Raw genomic sequence first — 19,233 nt, 5'->3', positions numbered from 1 at the left:
TATAAGGATTAAGATACAATGCTGCTTTTTCCCATGCTGCCACTGTCAGGGGATGGCACAGGCAGCAGCAGGTTATGGTGTCAGCAGCTGGCACTGACTGCACTTGGTTACAGCAGAAGATCCATTGGTGGTGTGACAACAGAGGATAGCAAGGATGGTTTGATTTTAATGGGCAAATGCAGGCTGGCTAATGGCCCCTTCCTAATGAAAGTGCTCTGCTTTTGAGCCAAATCACTAATCTCAATCCATTGCTCTTACCAGTCTGTAGATGCTGGAAACAATAGAGTTCTTTCTACTTTGTATTAAGAATGACAACAGTGCTGTGGAAATGACCTGGTAAATTGTCTGTTCAGCTGATAATTTTATTTCAAGCATTGAAAAAAAAATTGGCACCAGGAACTTCTCAGATACTGAAATATTTTCTGTGACACACTAAAAAAAGTATATGACTTGCATTAATGAAATTAAACTTAGACAAGATAAACATTCAAATTATCCTTTAATTACAGTTAGGTTCAAGAGCACTACTCTATCTGAATGCCAAGGATCTTTCAAGTTTAGATGCAATATAGTTAAAAGAGCCTTTCCTACCCAAGCTGTGCTGCCTTTTTTCTTCACTGTACTTCAAGACTGAAAGATTTAAAAGAGACTGAAACAACCACAAACCCCACGCTGAGGACAGACTCTTTGTAACTCTCTTATTCCTCCCTCATCTCTCCTAATCCTGACAGGCATGCTACCTTTACTCCTCCTTGTTGTGCAATTGCCATATTGCATCTTCAAGAATTTACCAAACGTATTGCCCTGCCAAACAGTTAGGTAGGATTTGCATATGCTGCACTAGAAATAGAAAGGGCTAACTAGAAATTTATAAATGTATTTGAATGATTTGTGCAGGTGTATAATGAGAAAAAATAGAATAATATAAAAAGCATTCAAGGATGAAATGTTATGGTTTAAAACTCATAGAAATAAGCTTAAATGCACTGTGAATAAAAATATGAATAATATTTTGATTATATCTAGTTGCAAACTAGGGATGCCAAATCTTAATTTCAAGCTTTGAATAAATGCAACATTTAAATATTCATGTTTAAATATTGAACATTTCTTTATCCATTCTTTGCATGGATGCAATGTGAGAATGTGGATTTAACCATTAATTTAATAGCTTTATTAAATCTTAACTGCAGAGAATCTTTATTTCCATACTCAGTAGTTAAGATCAATCTGCCCAGCAAGCAATTTATGCAAATTGGCCTTAATGAGAAATGTTCTCTGCTTTACTAAAAATATAGAATCAGATACTTTATATTTGATAGTGCTGACTGATTTCTTGTAGTAGTTGTCAAAAAAAGTTGTAGATTTTTTCAGTAGTTGTCAAAATTAAAATGAAAACATCTATTTAGGACACCCACTTTTCTGTTTGAAAAGTTGATTTCTTGTTTCTGAGTGTGATGCAAATAATTTTGGGAGAGGGAAATGAATAGATTGTTTATGTTCAGTAACAGATTGTGTGCATCTGGCTGTCCACCAGTGATAATTGAAATTCAGAAGAAATTAAGCTCTCGGACTTCCATTCCAATCACATCCTCTCTTTAAATTCTGAGATGATTACATATTTCACTTAAAGGAAGAGTAGTAAATATGGGAATTTGTAATCAGGGACTAGGACAAGTGTAATAAAAACTGTAGGAGGTGTCTGTAGTTGTTGTATGATATGATGAGGATTTTTCTTCTTCATCTGTTGTGTACTAAAAGCATTTAAAAATTGAGTCACTCTGAAGTAGTTTTACAAATACTTGGAAGTTTGATGTTTAACTGATCTCATAGGCCTCTGAAATATTAACATACATTCCTGCTGATGTATAGATCAAAGCATGAGGAGAGGATCATAGAATCATTTAGATTGGAAAAGATCTTTAAGATCATGAAGTTCAACCATAAACCTAACACTGTCATAGATACTGAGAAAACCTCTGTCCTAGAGACCAGCAGATGGTGGGCAGCAAATCTGCAAGAAAATGGGCAGAACTCTGTGTCCCATTTTTGGCTGGAATAAAAAGCACAAAACTTTCCAGATAGTATTAAGAGTGATAATATAAAAAGCAACATTTTAATGGAAGCTTTCAGTTGCACAATATAGCCCTGTGCACATATGATACAGAATTTCTACAACTTTTAGAAGGTTAATTAATATATCTAGCAGGTAGGTACATCCAATAGGAGATCAGTTGCCCCAGTCACCCATCCTTGGGCCAGCCCCTTGGAGTTGGTCCAGGGACTTCTTTGCCCTATTTCTTGTTATGTCTCTTAAGTTCTGGTGAAAAGCAAAATGTCATTGTCAAAACTCCATTCTTGAAAATTAGTCTAAACAGAATTTCAAGCATGTGTTATGAAGGGCTAGCTTATTGTTCTAAAATGTGAGAGAAAGGGCAGGAAAAGTACTAGAAGCTATATTACTTTGTACTAACTGTCTACAAAGCTATGAGTATATTAAATATACATATAAAAGAAAAAATCTTTAGGCCCCACCATGACTGACAATAATTGGAAGAAGTGGGACCTGCATAAATTTTAATGAGATAATATGAGTTCAGTAAAACAAAAACTCATGTAAGCCCTTTCCCATTTTAATATTTTTTGTTGACTCTTAGAGCCTTTGGGCTCCGTATATTACACATCTTTGAGGATTTTTTATTGCCTATGGCTGCTTAAAAAAAAAAGTTTTTTATGAGCATAAGGCTTGTCTGCATGTTCTAGCACAGGAGCCATTTTTGAAACTGCATTGCTAAGAGGGAAGGTCCTTACTTGAAAATGGTGTTACAGAAGGGGTCAAAGATATAGGTAATCCTATGACTATGATCACCAACCAGAGGTAATATTGTTGGTTCAATGTGATACAGTGATTTTCATCACTGAAAATTACTTAAATACATTATTTCCCATTATTACCTAGCAGCAGGTAAATGCAGCAGTCAACATTTTAAAATGTATCCCCCAAGCCTCCCCATGCCTACAAGGAAGGTGTGGGATTTTTCTCTGCTACAGGACAGGTGGTTGATGTAATTTGTCACGCAAGCTCTCTTCTAGTCAAGGCAGAAATGGGCATGTTGAGAGCCAACTCCTCCCACCCAGATAATTAGCTGAGATTAGACACGCACTTATAGATTGTTAAAGTTGGGGGAAATTTTCCTGCCTCTTAAAAATGGCCTGATTTTTGAAACTCGTGTCAGGAGTGGAGATTGCCACTTACCATCTCAACATGGATATCGGATTCCAGCTTTTGACCCCAATATTTAGAAATGCTGGCAAAAGCCAAAATTGAATAAAACACTCCATGTGACAGGCATGAAACTTCAAAGTTTTTAAATCAAGAGCACGATGGGGTTCCTTTGGGTTGCTGATGTGAATTGACAGTACTACTGGAAAAGATTAGGCAGGGGGCTGCCTGTACCAACAAGCCACACTGGTGGTCCTTTGCTGAGGCCTCTTGCAGGCAGTTTGAAGGTTTTTCAAAACCAGGATAAGTCATTTACTCCAGTTTTAGCTATAGTGGTTGGAGTGGGTTGTTGCATATTTACCACAAAAGCAGCTCCTTCAAAACAACACCAGGCTGGCTAGACACAAGGAGTCGTGACTTGGGCGTGCTCCACCATGTGGGATAAAGCTACATGGTGAGAAGCACACAGCTGTCTTAAAATCATATGGGTCTTTACAAAACCAAGCAAAATACCAGCCACCAAGGAGTCACATCAGTCACTATGTTTGCACTGGGCTCCTATTACTCTCACCTGAGGACTCAAAAAGCCTCTGTGCTTTCCAGTAAGAGGCAAACAACCAGCAGCCACCAAGAGACTGAGATGACCTTTAATAACTCATGGTTCTCTCAGCCACTACTGACTATTTTGCCTGTTCTTTCACTACCTTCATTGGTAGGCCAAAAAACAAAAAAAAAAAAGAAGAAAAATAAAAAGTGATAATGTTCTCATATGAATCATCCTTCCCACTAAACTGTCTCCTTGAGTGGCAGTTGAGTTTGTTAGTCATCCATCGTTTCAAAATTGTGGGTGGCAATTATCCAGCATTTCCTCTAGGTGTCAAGTCACACGGATAATCCCCTGGGGTGTGTCATTACACCCACTGGAACTGCTGAGGTTTTGATGTCCCCATCCTCCCAAAGCAGAGGGTATGTGTTTTCCTTCCAGGCTGCAATTGCAAAGTTTTGCTGTGTTTCTGCAGGTTTTACTCACAGGGGCCCGCTACTTTCACAATCTGTTACAGCCTCTGTCTATAGTAAGCCCAAGTTGGTAACTTGATCAGAGGTTTTCTTTTTCAAAGATGAGGGAAAAACACTCCTCTTGAATGGAAATTGAGCTGCTCAGCCATACACACATAAACAGAAGCCAAATAACAGAAAACTAAGGTGACAAATGAGATTCACACTGATCGTTTTAGCTCATGAAAGTGGCTACTTTGATTTTAGCCTCAGCAATCTCTCAAGCACAGCTAGCTCAGCCTCTTTGTCTCTGCAGAGAGGAAGGTGAGAATGGAAGGGTCTCAGGCGGGAGGAGGGCGGATTTAGTGAGGGCACTTTAGAGGGAAAAGCAGCCCAGGTGGACAGACAATGATAAAGCAACAGGGCAGAGGCTCTTTTTGGGGAACAGTGGTGTCTCCATAGGGGTCAAGGTCAGGCTCCCCTGTTGGGGTCCTGCACAACACTAAGGGGTTTATTTTGGTCTGTATAATTGTACATGGGAATTGGTGAGCCTAGCCTCACATTCAGGGACAAAAATCAGGCACAATAGATGCTGCTGACTAAGATAGTGTGATTTCATGGGATTTCATCTCCTTGCTGCTGGAGATCCCAGTGCTCTTGTGTTTGGAGGTGCTTTGCACCAACCCCCTCCTAGACTGGGCCCTCCAAATTGTGAGGGGCTGTCATCAAGCTCTTACCCAGCCTTCCTGAATTATTTTACCTGTCTGACCAAATCTCATTGGGATAGTTAGTCCATACTGTTCAAAATCATCATACTTTCCACCTCCATAAAGACAGCTCAAAACATGAGCCTTGTTATGTGTGTATGATTGCCACAAAGAACCAAACCCCAAATATCTAAGCGATGTGTTCAGACTGCTATAAGCCCTTCAGGTCTTACAGGAGTCTTCCTCCCACTGCAGTGGGTAGAGTTGGAACCATTTTTTCATTTTAATAATGGAAATCTGCAGCAAGCTCATCAGTTCTAATTCCTCTGACTGGCATATCAGAGCAGCAGGTACATATCTGTGGGGTTAGTTCTGGCATTTTCTGTCTAGAGAAATAAGGAATTTCAATAGCTAGTTATTTCTTGATAGTATTGTGCGCATTAAATTCTGTAATGAGAATATACAATCATTGGCCATTGTTTTTGTTGTCTACATGAGGATAATTTTTATTCCAATTCAGTCAATCTGGGTTTTAGGAGATTCATTAACAGAGACACAAAGTGAAAGACTGCCGTGCAGTATTATGTCAGGCTGGCTACTTGAGAAGCAGTCCCAAATCACTGGAACATGAGAGCCTGGATGAATGTCAGCTGAAGGCAGCCAGATGTATTTGCTAGACAAAGCTTAATATGGTTTAGATGCAAAAAAATTCTGTGGTAACAATGACAAGTAACCATATGATCATTATTTGTCTTCATTTCCTCATATTTTCATCCTTATTTCCTCTAATTTGTTAAGACATTCTTGCTAATACAACTCAGTCTAGTCCTTGTTGCTACAGTGAAGTTCCCATTCAATGAGAGGCTACAGGACTTGAGGTCCTTTTCAGAATAAATCCATTAAATAATGAAAGCAAAAGGAGGAGCAAAAAATGCCAAATATTTTGCTGAGTCATCCTCTATCTGATTTTTAATTAAATTTTGGTCATGTGAACTGAAAATTATAATTCCATAGCTGCTATTATTTAAAGACGTTGTTTTTATTGTAAAAATAGAAGGAGGAATCAAAAGAAAAAATAGAACACAAAACCCAACAAACTCAAAAGAGGACTGGTGTAATGAAGAATAGAGAATCGAAACAAACAAGACAGAGGTAACAGAAGAAAAAAACATAATACATCACAAGAAAGAGTGCATTGACATTCATATTGATTTCCTGTGGCTGAGAAAGAGTCTCAGCTCAGCACTCACTGGGTTACCAACTCTCATAATACTGCTAAGCCTGCTCTGCTTCCCAGAGGTGGGTGGTTTCACCCACCATGCTTAGTTAACTTGTGGGACCCCCCCAGCCACAGGAGGGCTAAATGATGGCTGGCATTGAAATGGCAACCAGAAAAGTTAGTTGAAGAGAAATCTGGGGACTTCTGTTAAATACAAAACAGGAAGTTACTGAACTGTTCAAATTGGTATTCTGGAAAAGCAGAAATATTTCAGTATACAGTAGAAGTACTGCAAAATTTTTATGCTGTAGCACTGTTCTCTGCACATAATTTTTGGCCAATGTTCAGCTCTGGGTTAACTAAACCTTCACTCTATTATCATAGGTGCTCTTTATGTTCATATTTCCTAGAATCTTGGTATCAGAGAATAATAAAATATGCTGAGTTGGAAGGGACTCACAAGGATCATGGAGTACAAATGCTGGCCCTGCACAGGTCCAAGAGTCACACCAAGTGTCCGAGAGCATTGTCCAGATGCTTCTTGAACTCTCTCAGACTTGGTGCTGTGACTGCTTCCCTGGGGAACCTGCTCCAGATGAACCTTGTCCCTTGGATGAAGAACCTTTTCCTGATATCCAGCCTAAACCTACCCTATCTCAGCCCCATGCCATTTCCTCAAATTGTGTCACTGGTCACCACAGAGAAGAGATCAGTGTCTGCCCCTCTGCTTCCCCTTGAGAGGAAGTTGTAACTGCCTCACAGTCTCTTCCAGGCTGAACAAATTAATTGACCTTAGCTGCTCCTCCTAAGCCTTCCCCTCCTTGTTTGGCAAAGTTTGGACAACATGTCGTGTACCTAGAAGAAATGAAGTTTGAGATTTGTTGGATTTTCTTGCTGTTCCAGATTGCAGACTTTATCAATGTCATCCCAAGAAGTTTAAGTCAAAGCAGTGCTGGCTGTAGAAGATTTCTCAGACCTATTTCTAGTGGGGTTTCTCCTTCTCCAAGGAAGGAGATCTTCACCCAACCTTATTGCAGGGAAAAAGGAAGGGGTTTAGGTGTAAAAGGAATTTCAGTTTGTTCCCTTCTTGGCCTATCACTGAGCACCACAGCTTCATCTCCCTTGCACCCTCTTATCAGACATTTATAATCACTGATAAGATCCCTCTGAGCCATTCAGCAGGCTGAGCAGTCCCAGCTCTGTGAGCCTCTCCTCACAGAAGAGATGCACCAGTCCCTCAGTCATCTCCGTGGCCCTTCAGTGGGATCACTCCTGCTTGCTCTAAGTGACCTGGCCAATGATCATCTAGAGGGGGATCTGCCAAAAAAAACCACAAAAAGCCAAACAAAACAACTCCAATGTTTGCCCAAACTATGAGTCTTGAGGAACACTTGCAGGCTGCCAGAGAAAGAAGCCAAGAAAATGTTTTATTGTGTTATCTACACACCACTCTGATTGCAGAGGATTTTGACTCTCATAATCACTTTAATTCTAGAATTTGATGTTGTTACTAGGGAAGAGTTGGATCATGGTGGGAAACCTGTCTGAACAATCTCTCACAATGTGGAATAATCTGTATTTTAACAGCTGTTATCTTAGGCAAAGAACGTGTTTCACTGTTAGATCAGAAAAAGGAGACCCATGAAACCTCTTGATTAACAAATAGGATAGTAATGGTTGACTGTGAACCTCGGGGAAAAACTTTATGGTAAAAGTAAGGAAATCAAATGCAATTAATATGTTGAAATACTTAGGTCTTTTGATGTGAAACTATATTTAAAATATTTTATTTTTTGATTTGTCTATGTGTTCACAGTAGGTCTTTGTTTTTCCTCTGAATATGCCCAATCCCTCTTTGATTTTTTTTATCACAACACATATTAAAATCTGTCCCAATGAATGCCACTGGAGAATGGGAATAGTTGTAAAACTTCAATTTTGTAAAGGCAGAAAAAGTGGAAAAGTTGGCAAAAAAAAATTTCTTTATTTACCCGCCTTTTATTTTTTTTCTTTCCATTCTCTTTTACCTCCTTTTTGTTTTTAAAGAAAAACTGCCCTTTGACTGCAAATGATAAAGAAGCAAAGCAAATTTTCCAGTCTGTATGTTTTATGCACACTCTGAGAGTTATGAGCATTGGATGTATATTTCTCATATGGAGTCTTAAGGGATATTGATAGTAAGAAATGATGAACTATTTCATTAAGAGATAAAAAAGTCCTTCCTCAGAGAGAATTAGTCTCTCAAAATTCTGTTAATTGACGTAGTTTTTGTTTTGCTTAGGGACAGCAGAGGTAACATTGCCTAGACAAAAGCTGAATACAATTTTCTGTCACGCAATGTCTGCCTTTAAATTGGGTCACCTTTGACCTTGGGTATTTCTGCAAGATTGATTTTTCATGTTGGTCCAGATAAAATAAATTATGGCCAGAAAAATATTAAGCATGCTCATTTTGACTTTTTTTCTCTACTGTATTTGTCCAGCATTGCATCATTAACCTATAAATTGTTTCTGCGTTTTTTACAGTGCTATTTTCTTTCTCTCTTTCTTTCCTTTTCTTCTGTTTCTTGTTTTTTCCCTGAAGATTTCAGGCAAAAAAGAATTTGGGACCATGTAGATTTGGACAGTTTAGAAATGCAACAATCAGAAGTGGGCTTTAGAAGTTGTTTTAAGGTATCAAAATTAATTATTTTTAATGTACCTACATTTGAAGAAAAAATATGCAATACTGCACTACTGAGATTCAAAATAAAATACTGAATGTCAAAAAATTAAGGATGTTAAAAATCTACTGACTCTCTGTTGAAGATACTCTTTGAAAATAAGTTGTCAGTCTTAAAAACATCTTAAATAATCAAAATATCTTCAGAGTTGGAAAAATTATTATTATTATTATGGAGACATTTAACCCAGAAGTGGGCACAGGAGACCTGAAGAGTGAATTCTCACATTGGACTGAAGCTATTTGTGGGTGCACTAGGTCACACACAGACTAAAATGCAAGGAAAAAACCCAAACCTAACCAAGGCAGTAACTGGTTTTTAATTCTCTATTGCTAAGTAATCATTATGTTTGTAATTTCATTCACATTCATGGACATTGTTTACAGTGACTGGGGCAAGCATAAGTCTTAATAACCTGCTACATATTATTCAAAAAATGGCAGGTTAAGGCCTTCTGTGCATAATAGCTGAGGAAATAATCAATCCCATTTCCTTGAAACCAAGACCAAAACAAGGACATGAGGCAACATGCAGCTACAGCTGCCACAAAAGCAGTGGACAGTTCTAATTGCCATGGAAGGCACCAATATCTGCACAGGAAATCCTGATGTTGTGTGTTCCTCATGAATATGAAAAGTTCCTAACCCAGGACAGTCTCCATGGGAAAGAAGAAAGCAACTCTGCATGTATTCAAAAGGAGCTCCTCCCAATCACAGACAACAACAGAGAAGAAAACACAAAGATGAGTGAAAATGCACTAAAAATCATTAAAGACCCACATGGGAGAAAACTGGACATATTTGCCCAGTCACACTGGCCATAAAATCTGTAAGCACAGTTCTGTGTTGGCAGAGTAGTTTGGAGAAAATAAAGGCATCAATAATGAAGGGGAAAGTGCAATATGAACTTATATCTGCAGAGAACTCGGATTATGTTGTTTTTTCTTTTAACACTCATTTTCATAGTTTGTCAAACCCACTCACAAAGATGTGATTGGACATTTTGTTAGCAAACATTCCTTTGGCAGAAGAGTTAACAAAACGAGTTGATTTTCAATGATAGAACGGGCTTCAAGGGACACAAATATTTTGTAGTAGGCACAAAATATATGGGGAAGTAAACTATAGGCTTTGTTGTTTTTGTGTGGTAGCTATGATGCTCATTATGTCACTAAAACTTGCTAATAAATAGCTGTAAGCGTTAGAGTCAATGCAGGAAAGTGAAAGACCTGCCTTCAGAATGCACTTTAGAAGCCTACCTGGACAAATAAAAAAGAGATAAATCATGTAGCTATTATTGTAATTTCAGACCAGAACTTGGAGGAATGACAACAAAATAATATAGAAATTATTTGGGCTTATGCCATTAAGAACTCTGTCTGACCTTCACTTTTGCAATCAGGATGCTGTCCACTATGCCCAGCTGAGCAGTACATCCCCCCTGAGGCACCTCTCAAGGATAACACCTGGCTTTCCCCAAGAGGGACATGGAGAAAAAGCCTACCTGCAGCAGGGTAGCTCTGCCAGGTGTGAAAGGATGGCAGGGCTTGCTTACTTTCACAGCGTCACCTGTCACAAATGAGACCAGACGGATCTCAGGAAGCTGTTATCCACACTGCAGCAGGGTTGGTCCTGCTCTCCCTGTAGGGAAACAGAGGAAGCCTAGAAGATCCTGCCAAAGGCAGCAGCTTCACACCATTGTGTGGGTATTGTTTGAAGTATGAATAACCTTTTGAGTGTGCGTTCCTACCAGTGCCAGACAAGTGCTACCTCACATCCCTACAGATATTGGCATGTGTTACCTCAGCACAGACCTCAGAGTATGGTGTTTTCATAAACTGGTGAGCTATTACTTCTTTGGTTTAGTCCCTGTGCAATGCTGGACTCGTTTTAGCCCATGGACACATATCTCTGGTAATATCAAGCAATGTTCAACTTTGAAGCAATACAAACGTGGGAAATTAAAGCCCTGCAAGCTCTGCTTATGTAAGAGGTTTCCAGTTTGACCTAGGTGACTGAATTAAGGGCAGAACCCTTTTACCAGCTCTAGTTAGTTGGGGCACAGAGTATGAAATAACCTAACTTGCTACCTTAGAGTAGTTTGTGAGTTTTACATCTGTGTAATCTTGTTTATAAGAAGAAACTTTTATGCAGTTAAATAAGAATTAGGAATTGCCTGCACTATGCATTTGCAAAAGTGGATACTTCAGACATATATTGGGGGTGGTTCTTTGTAGATGTGCCTGTGCTAATGACAAGCTCAAAGCTTGTACTCAGCTCACCAGGCTGAAGGAATATGTTTGTGAGCATGGAGATGAACAGCTAGAAAGTATTTTGTTTCTTGTACTTTCCTAGGAGACATTGTGTTTGACACAACTAATAGAGCAAGCTGTGTTTGCATGCCAAAGAACCCATGGTCTTTCAAAAGTGGCTGGTGAGTGAGAAATGAGCCTAAAAAAAAGCTTAATGGAATCCTGTGTAAACTGACAGCCAGTAACACTGAGAATGACATCAAAATAACAGTGTATAACCCTATTTTTAATCCTAAATGCCATGAGCTATCCTTTACGTCAACTAGAAATTGAGAAGCATCTTGTTTGATGGTCTTGGCATGGTGAGCAGTGAGACTATTCCTTGAAAGATACAAGTAAGCCTGGTACCTAATGCTGTCAGGGAATGGATTACTTACAAACTAGGACTTGAGATAAACTCTTCCTTTCATTTAGCAGCCGAGATTATCGCATGGAAAGCTCAGCATGGGAGCTCTGCCCAGCAGGCTGTCCAAATCACTGTTTCCTTGAACTTCTGTCAAAGTATCTACCTTCAGCAGGCACCTAAATCCCTCACATGCACAGTGGCAGAGGATCTGGAAGTGACCCTAAGGCACTTTCCCCACCGGGAGGTGAGGCTGCTCCCCGAGGGCAGGGGCTGAGCTGAGCATAGCTGTGTGGGGTGATCCAACCTTCACAGGCACTGGCATTGCTGCTTCTGCCAGCCAGGAGCCTTAGCACTCATTTGTCACTGAGGGAAAGGCTGTTCTCTCTTCTGGCCTGGGGAGACAGGTGTTTTTACAAACCAGTCCATCCCACTTTGAATGGGAATAATTACTCTTCCTTCTCCACTGATCATTCAGGCAGCCCAGATCATAGTGAAATACTAATTGCAGCTAACACTAAAGTTGTTTCATGCAAACAGAGTAAAAACAACTGTACAGATATTGGAAAAATTAAACATTATCATCTGACAATAGTGAGCAGCCATCCTGTCCTGCTGCTTTAATCTATTCATTTAAGAATTGCTTTGAGTAGAATACAAATCGCAGAACTGTGTCTCTCAAAAGAGCCAATATTCTTTAAAAAGTTTGTAAACACCATGTCCATGTGAAACAGACTGGAAGTCAGGAAGTGGCTCTGATCAACTTATCTGTAAGCCCATACTGGAATCATCTTATTTCCTGCTCAAAGAGCAGATAAAAACTTTCCTGAACTATCCTCATGAGTTGTGAATTATGGATGTATCTCTGTGAGCCCCTGAGTTTCTGTCTGAAAGTTAAATAAAGCAGAAGAGTATACTTTTTCTCTTTTCTTTAGGATTTGGATCCTCTGCACAGATCCTTCTATTATTTTTACATGGCTTTTGTTTCCCTACACAGCCATGCAGACATATAGCCTTGAGGCTTTTCTGTATTTCCCCTGTGCTTTTAATACTTTAAAGAATGTGTGTATGATCTGTTTAGATATTGATACTCCTAATTTTCTGTGTAATCAAAGGTGCTTATGCTTCATAAATATTTGTACTGCTTTTTACATGCAAATATGGATTTTCATCAGGAAAATTCTGTGTCTTTTTCAGGCACCTGATATTCCTGCATTGTCTTTCACCAAAGGTCAGTCACTGGATCCAACTGCTTCAAGTCCTATTAGACAGCTTTGCAGAAATACTTCAGAAATAGTATCTAGACTTTCAGACATCCACAATATGAGGGATCTCTTTGTGAAAATAACAATTCTTTTTTACTGCAGGAATTGTTTTCTAAAAATACAATTCCTCTGCAGAAGAGTGGTTTTGTTTCAGCACACTTAAAAGGGTTTTGAGAGCGTCTTTTAACAACACCATGTTCTGGAATGCTGGCAATTTCCCTAGAAAATTGTCCACAGGTTCCTCAGTTTTAGTTATCTTAGGGGTTAAGAACATCTACCATGCTGACATCCATTCCCACCAGTCTGGATGCTGTTTTCAAAGGGATGAGGCTGCATTATTCCTTAGAGCATCTCTGCCCTCTGTGGCCCTACCCTCAGCAGCAGCTCTGCCCTCTGACTCTGCTTCGCGTGCACACTTAGAGGTTGCATGCCTTGAGCTCTAGTTAATGTTTAATTAAACAGAAAGGCCCAAAGTATTAATAATAAACCAACTCCATGGCAAGCAGAGGAAGAAACATCTGCCAGAAACTTAATCCCTTTGTGTCTTCTAGAAATTCTTATTGTCCCTGCTGTTTTACCACACTATCTAGCATCCCAAACAGGGAGCACACTTCCCCCACTCCCTTCCCATGTCTCCCAGACAGTTCTGTTACTTGATTTTATCCAAGTTCCACAGAAGCATTCCAGGGGCTGTTCCTGACTCATGCCACTGCTCTTACAGGAGGTCACTCCATCCAGGCTCTTACAGGAGCTGCTGTTCTGCACAGGCACAGGTAAGCACCACTGCACATCTCCACACCACTTTTTACACAGGGTCACTTGTCCCCAGGCCCCAGTAATGTCCCCCCATGCACAGAGAAATGCTTCCACCTGACATACTCCTGCCTTCATCTTTATTTTCTCCATTCAGTATGGGTCAGCACTGCAGGCAGAAATCTCTCACAGAGCCTGCATGTGTTTTACACAAGACATAATCCCCCCAGCCAGCAGCGGCAGGCTGAGGAGCAGACACCAGGTCTGCAGATTGCCAGGTCCAAAGGGCTCATACATCCTTGCAGTGATGGTAATGGTGAGGAAGAGAAGAACTTTTCTTTCTCAGTAAGGCTAACCTGGAAACATCACAGCAGCTGGACAAATACCTGGTGGAAGGAACCCAGAATATAAACACACAGAGTATGAGAGGAAGTAAAGGACAAGTAACTGGCACAGATTCACCCAACAGGCCATGGAAATGTGTCCGTAATAAATTTGCAGCAGTACATGTTCTCAGGCTTTTAGCCTTCTGAAATGCTTTTGAAAAGAAACCAAAACTTCTTTTGGCTTTCCAACTGCAGTATTAGATAGCCCAAAAGAATTAAAATCCCTGCTGCTGTGTAACTGTGACAACTCATTTGGGGTGGGCTGCATGCATTATGCACTGGGTGTGAGCCACTCTGACTATCCACAGGGCTCTTCTGGAGCCAGCTGTGCCCAGCTCTCCTACAGCAGCTGCTGAGATCCAGGCCAGTTGCCAGGCTGCCCTCCCTGCCTCCTGCTCCCCTGCCTACTCACCCACTCTGCCTGTGCCAGGCCTCTCCATCCCTCTCCTGAGCTCTGATGCTTGGCTAAGCAGCTCCAATTTGATTTTCCATCCTTCTTCAGGGTTACTTCCCCTAGAAGAAAAGGACGGAAAAAGAAATCTCTGCTACAGCCCTGTCTTTGCCACTGCTTTCCTCCTGCCTCTGAAGCATGTGGCACCATCTGGTTGTAGGACAGACCCTGAGCTCTACTGAGTAGATAGTCAGGTGCATCACACACACACACAAGCACACACACTCCCACACACACACACAACAAACACACACAAACACACATCCCCTCTCCCTTTCCACTGTCTCTTATGGACAATGTTTTTGTCCTAAGTTAAAGCACTAGCAGCTATTGCAGGATGAGCTGCCTGAATGCTCACGTAATTAACACGTTCCAGAGAAGGGGGAGCTGAAATGCTCATGATTGACCCCGGGGCACACCTGCTGGGGACTGGGCAGACTGTTCTCAGGGAGTTCCAGGGTACAACCAGCTTGAAGACAGGGAACACTCACTTTTGAATGGCTGAAGAAAAGTGCAAAGATCCAGTCAAATGTGGAAATAAAATCCTAAAGTAGCTACATAGGAGCTTTGCAATGGTGAATTCTGCAAGGCTGAAGATTGTAAACCTGTATGCTTCTAGCCAAACCTGCTTACATTATAACCCTTTTGGCATAGGCTGTAGACTAAATCTGAGGCCAAGTGGACCTAGCCACACCTAGACTTCTCTAAGAAGTTTAGAAAGCAAGGAGACCTTGGTGACCCAACAGGAGGGATCATCACCTGATTATTCTACAGTCTATTATCATATATGATAGAGTTTTGATCTAGATACCACATCGACAATATTTAGATGCAGTATTTGCAATAAATCTAAACATAATCATCCACATGATCACTACTCTGTCCTACTTTTCAAGCCTGGCCAAGAGCCTTCTTTTGATGACTCTGACACTCAGTGTTGCCAGTCTAGACACCTGAAGGATACCTGAGGAACTGCTGCATGTAAAATCCAGAATGCTGTCCTTTGAGAGGAATCTCTGGAGATTACCCGGTCCAATCTTCTGCTCAAAACTTTCTGCCCTTCTGCCAAATTTAAAATTAGATCAGATTGTTCAGGGCAGTGTCCAGGTAAGGCACCTCCAAGTATGTGCCTGCTCAGATGTGTCTCTGGACACCTGTTCCAGTGTGTGACCACCCTCATAGCATATTTTTCTATTTTTCCTACTGGAAAAATACTTTCCTACCTAGAACTACCCTTGCTGCAGCTTGGATCTGTTGCTCCTTGCTCTGTCACATGGGAAGAGACTGGTCCCTCTTCCGTGTCTGCTCCAAGAGGGCGGCTGAAGAGGGCAGTGAGCTCCCATCACTGACAGCTCTTACAAAGGCTGGGAGCTTCCCCACCTCTCCTTACCCTTCATGTACTGCAGCCCTTCCCCTCTCCTGCTGTCCTCCACTTGACTCTCTCCTGTGTGGCAATGTCCTTCTCTTACTGGGTAGCCCTAAACTGCACCCAGTGCTCCAAGGGTCGTCTCACTGGGTGGAGGAGAGAGGAAGATGCTCTTGCCTGCACCTGCTGGCCACGCTTTTGTCAAGACTGCCCTGTGAGTAGCTGGCTTCCCTGCTGCCCTGGGGGCAGCTTGCCCACTGAGTTACTGAGAGCCTCTCATCCACATCACCAGTAAATATCCTAAACCATTGCAGCCCAGGTGTCTCTCCCTGAAGGATGCCACTAGGCACTAATCTGTCTGCTGGACACCTTGTGGCTGAACACCACCCTTTGAGACTGGCAGTCCTAACAATTTTCTGCCTAATGATTCATCCACTTATCCAGGCCTTATTTAACCAGCTTGCCCTTGGTCATATCATGGAAAACCGTGTCCAAAATGTTCTAGAGGTCCAGATATAAACAGCAACCACTACTCAGCCCTCATCCAGAGCCAATAAGGCAATTAGATTGGTCAGGGGTGATATGTCCTTGGTAAATCAATATTTGATGTCCAAGTTATCTTCTTGTCTGTCCTATGCCTGGACTCACCTCTCAAGGACCTGAGATCAAGCTGACTGGACTATAAATCCCTTTTAGGCCCTGCTTGAAAATGGATGTAACATTTGCCCTCTCTTTATCACCAGAACCCTGCCCTGATGATCATGACCTTTCAAAGACAGTGGAAAAATGTTCCACAGTGACATTGATCAGCATTTTTTGGATGATCCCCTGCATATCTAATTTGCTTTAGTGGTCCTTAACTTAATTACCTTCTACTGTGGACAATGTTTCTCTCCCCTAGCCTCTGCTACTCACGCAGATTAACTGACAAGAAATGTATTTTCTTTTGCTACTGGTAATCAATATTATTTTAGTTGAAACTTCAGTTATTTTTGAAAATCATGGGGTTTATATTCATCCTTGATGATTTTGCACTTTTTGTACCTTTTGACGAGCCATTGCATCCACAAAAAGTATCACATAGCTATAATTATTAAAATACTTTGCTCCCATCCAGTGCCTTGATATCTGGAGAATTTGCATGAATTAATGGATAAATATGTCTGATTTGGGTGATAAACAAAAGTTACCAAATTGCACCAGATGTGTGGAAAGTTTCAGCATCTTGTCTTAAAATAACAATCTGAGATCATCTCTGGGTCAGATACAAAGCCTCCTGAAAACTTTTAACCTTTTGTGTGTCTTCCCATGAGTGCCTGATTAGAGGACTGTGTTACTCAAATGTCAGGTCTTCAAAATCCTCAGTGTTTTCTGAATAAGAAGAGCTGGACTGCCTATGGAAATATAAGTTTTCAAGGCAGCAGATGGTAACACCAGACCAGAATTAATCCAGTTTCATCTGTCATTTCATGAGCAATACAGAGAGCACAAGTTGGTCACTTTATCAGGGATTTATAAAAATGTACTTGTAATATATTTTGTTTATTAGCTGTTTGTTGCTGCCAAAGCTTGAACAAACAAGACTGAGACAAGAAAGCCATGTTAATGTATTGGGCAGATAAGGCTGTTGGAAATACTGATGAAAAGATTAGTGCTTGTAAAGGGTTTTGAGGCCCAGAAACTGAGATGAAACCTTATATGCACACTGCCTGTACAAGATTGTGCTGAATAACAGCTCCTGTGGATTTGCTAACAATATTTTCTGAATTACATTTAGTAGCTTGCATGCTTCTTCATATGTGCAGAAGGTACAATATACAAATTGGAATTTCTTCCAGAGGTTTCAAGATGCCCAAGTTCAAACTAGCAAAGACAAACTTCTTTCACCCAGAACAGTGATGAGTGATATCTTCTCTTGTCTCATTGACTTTGACATAGAGAAAGGAGTGCTTTACGTTTGAGCTTGCCCTTTTTATAGAACTTTGGTCACCCTTTCTAACACTGTGTAAAAGAAAATTACTTTAGAGGAAGAGGCATCATCTGACTGCCAAGCAGGGATTTTGGGGGATAGATTTGTCTTTTGTACAGTATGAGATTGAAATGAACACCTAAACTTAGACTCCTGAACTATGTAATTGAAAGTGACCTGGATTTCAGACCTGCAGAATGTGAACACTTTGAAAAGAAATTAATGGGAGCTGCAGGAAATGTGACCTTTCTGATTTGTGGAAGTTTCAAAATTATTTAGAAACTAAATAATAGTTCATAACTCTTAATAACTTAATGAAGTTAACCCATGTCCCAGAGACATTGCATTGTCTGTAGAGACAGATTCAATATCCTGTGCAAGAGAAAATGGATGTATCACCATGCATTGAAACAGCTTTGGTTCACTGTAGGAAGAACTTCCTTTCCAGTTTCAGAGGTTTTTCTGGGAAGTATGCACACAACTTTGTTTTCTTCTTGCCTCCTTGGAGCACAAACAGCAAGTTTTGAAGAAAACCTGCATTTTGTGCATGAATAAACACAGAAGAAGAGGTAGTGAGAGACACACCTTGATAATCCTCCTCGACAGCAGGATTTGGAAGATTTTACCCTGAAGTTCTCCATGATGCTCAGGAGACAACCCCAGATGGCATTGTGGCCCATCAAAGTGACAATAACCAGCACATGCCTGGGGAGGACTTGCCTGGAATCCAACACCAAGAGCTGTTCCTGCCTCAGCCTACTCTGCCTGGCCCTGGGCAGGCCACTGACATTGACATTTGTGAAACTGGTGTATTAACAGATACTTTTCACTACTTGGGGTTATCTTTTCCAGCCATTAATCTCTTTGGCTTCCTAGGTTCTCAAGTCAAGGAGATCTGTGCCTCTGAAAACAGCAAAAACATAAGGAAAGGAAAAAGACCCACCAAACCAACAACCCCAAAATAAAATAATAAATGAATGAATGAATAAATAAATAGATAAATAAATAGATAATTTTTATGCCTTAAAACGGTTGTTTAGGAACAAGGCAACTTATCCCACCACATATTACTTTGGTATGAACAAACAAAAATAAAAGAGCTTAAATCCAAGCCTTTACTAACATTTTCCTCTGTCACTTGTGAGAGTTCCAAATGCTGTGCATACCAGGGGGAAATGGCTTGTCCAATAAGCCTTCCTCAGGCAGCATTCCTCTAGTGGACATTAATAATGGAAAAGATATAAACTCTGTCCTGTGCAGCTTTTTATTAAACACACATTTTAGAGCTGAAATGCCCAGAGAAGATGGAAACAGGTTGTGTTTGCTCGGAGCTGTGTTCGAGCGTGCCGTGCCCTGCCGTGCCGTGCCCCAGCAGAGCAGTGCCTAGCATCCAACTGCTCCAGATGGCTCAAATACAGGGGCTAGAAATAAAATATGGGGGTGCTCTGAAAAAGAGATACAGACAGAAGGGTGTCATTGAAGGAATGCAGTAGCTTATCAGAGAAGCACAACATGAAAAGCA

The sequence above is a fragment of the Haemorhous mexicanus genome, chromosome 1, assembly GCF_027477595.1.
Source record: "Haemorhous mexicanus isolate bHaeMex1 chromosome 1, bHaeMex1.pri, whole genome shotgun sequence".
NCBI classification, from domain to species: Eukaryota; Metazoa; Chordata; class Aves; order Passeriformes; family Fringillidae; genus Haemorhous; species Haemorhous mexicanus.
The sequence above is the reverse complement of the archived record's forward strand: the minus strand, read 5'-3'. Positions refer to the sequence as shown.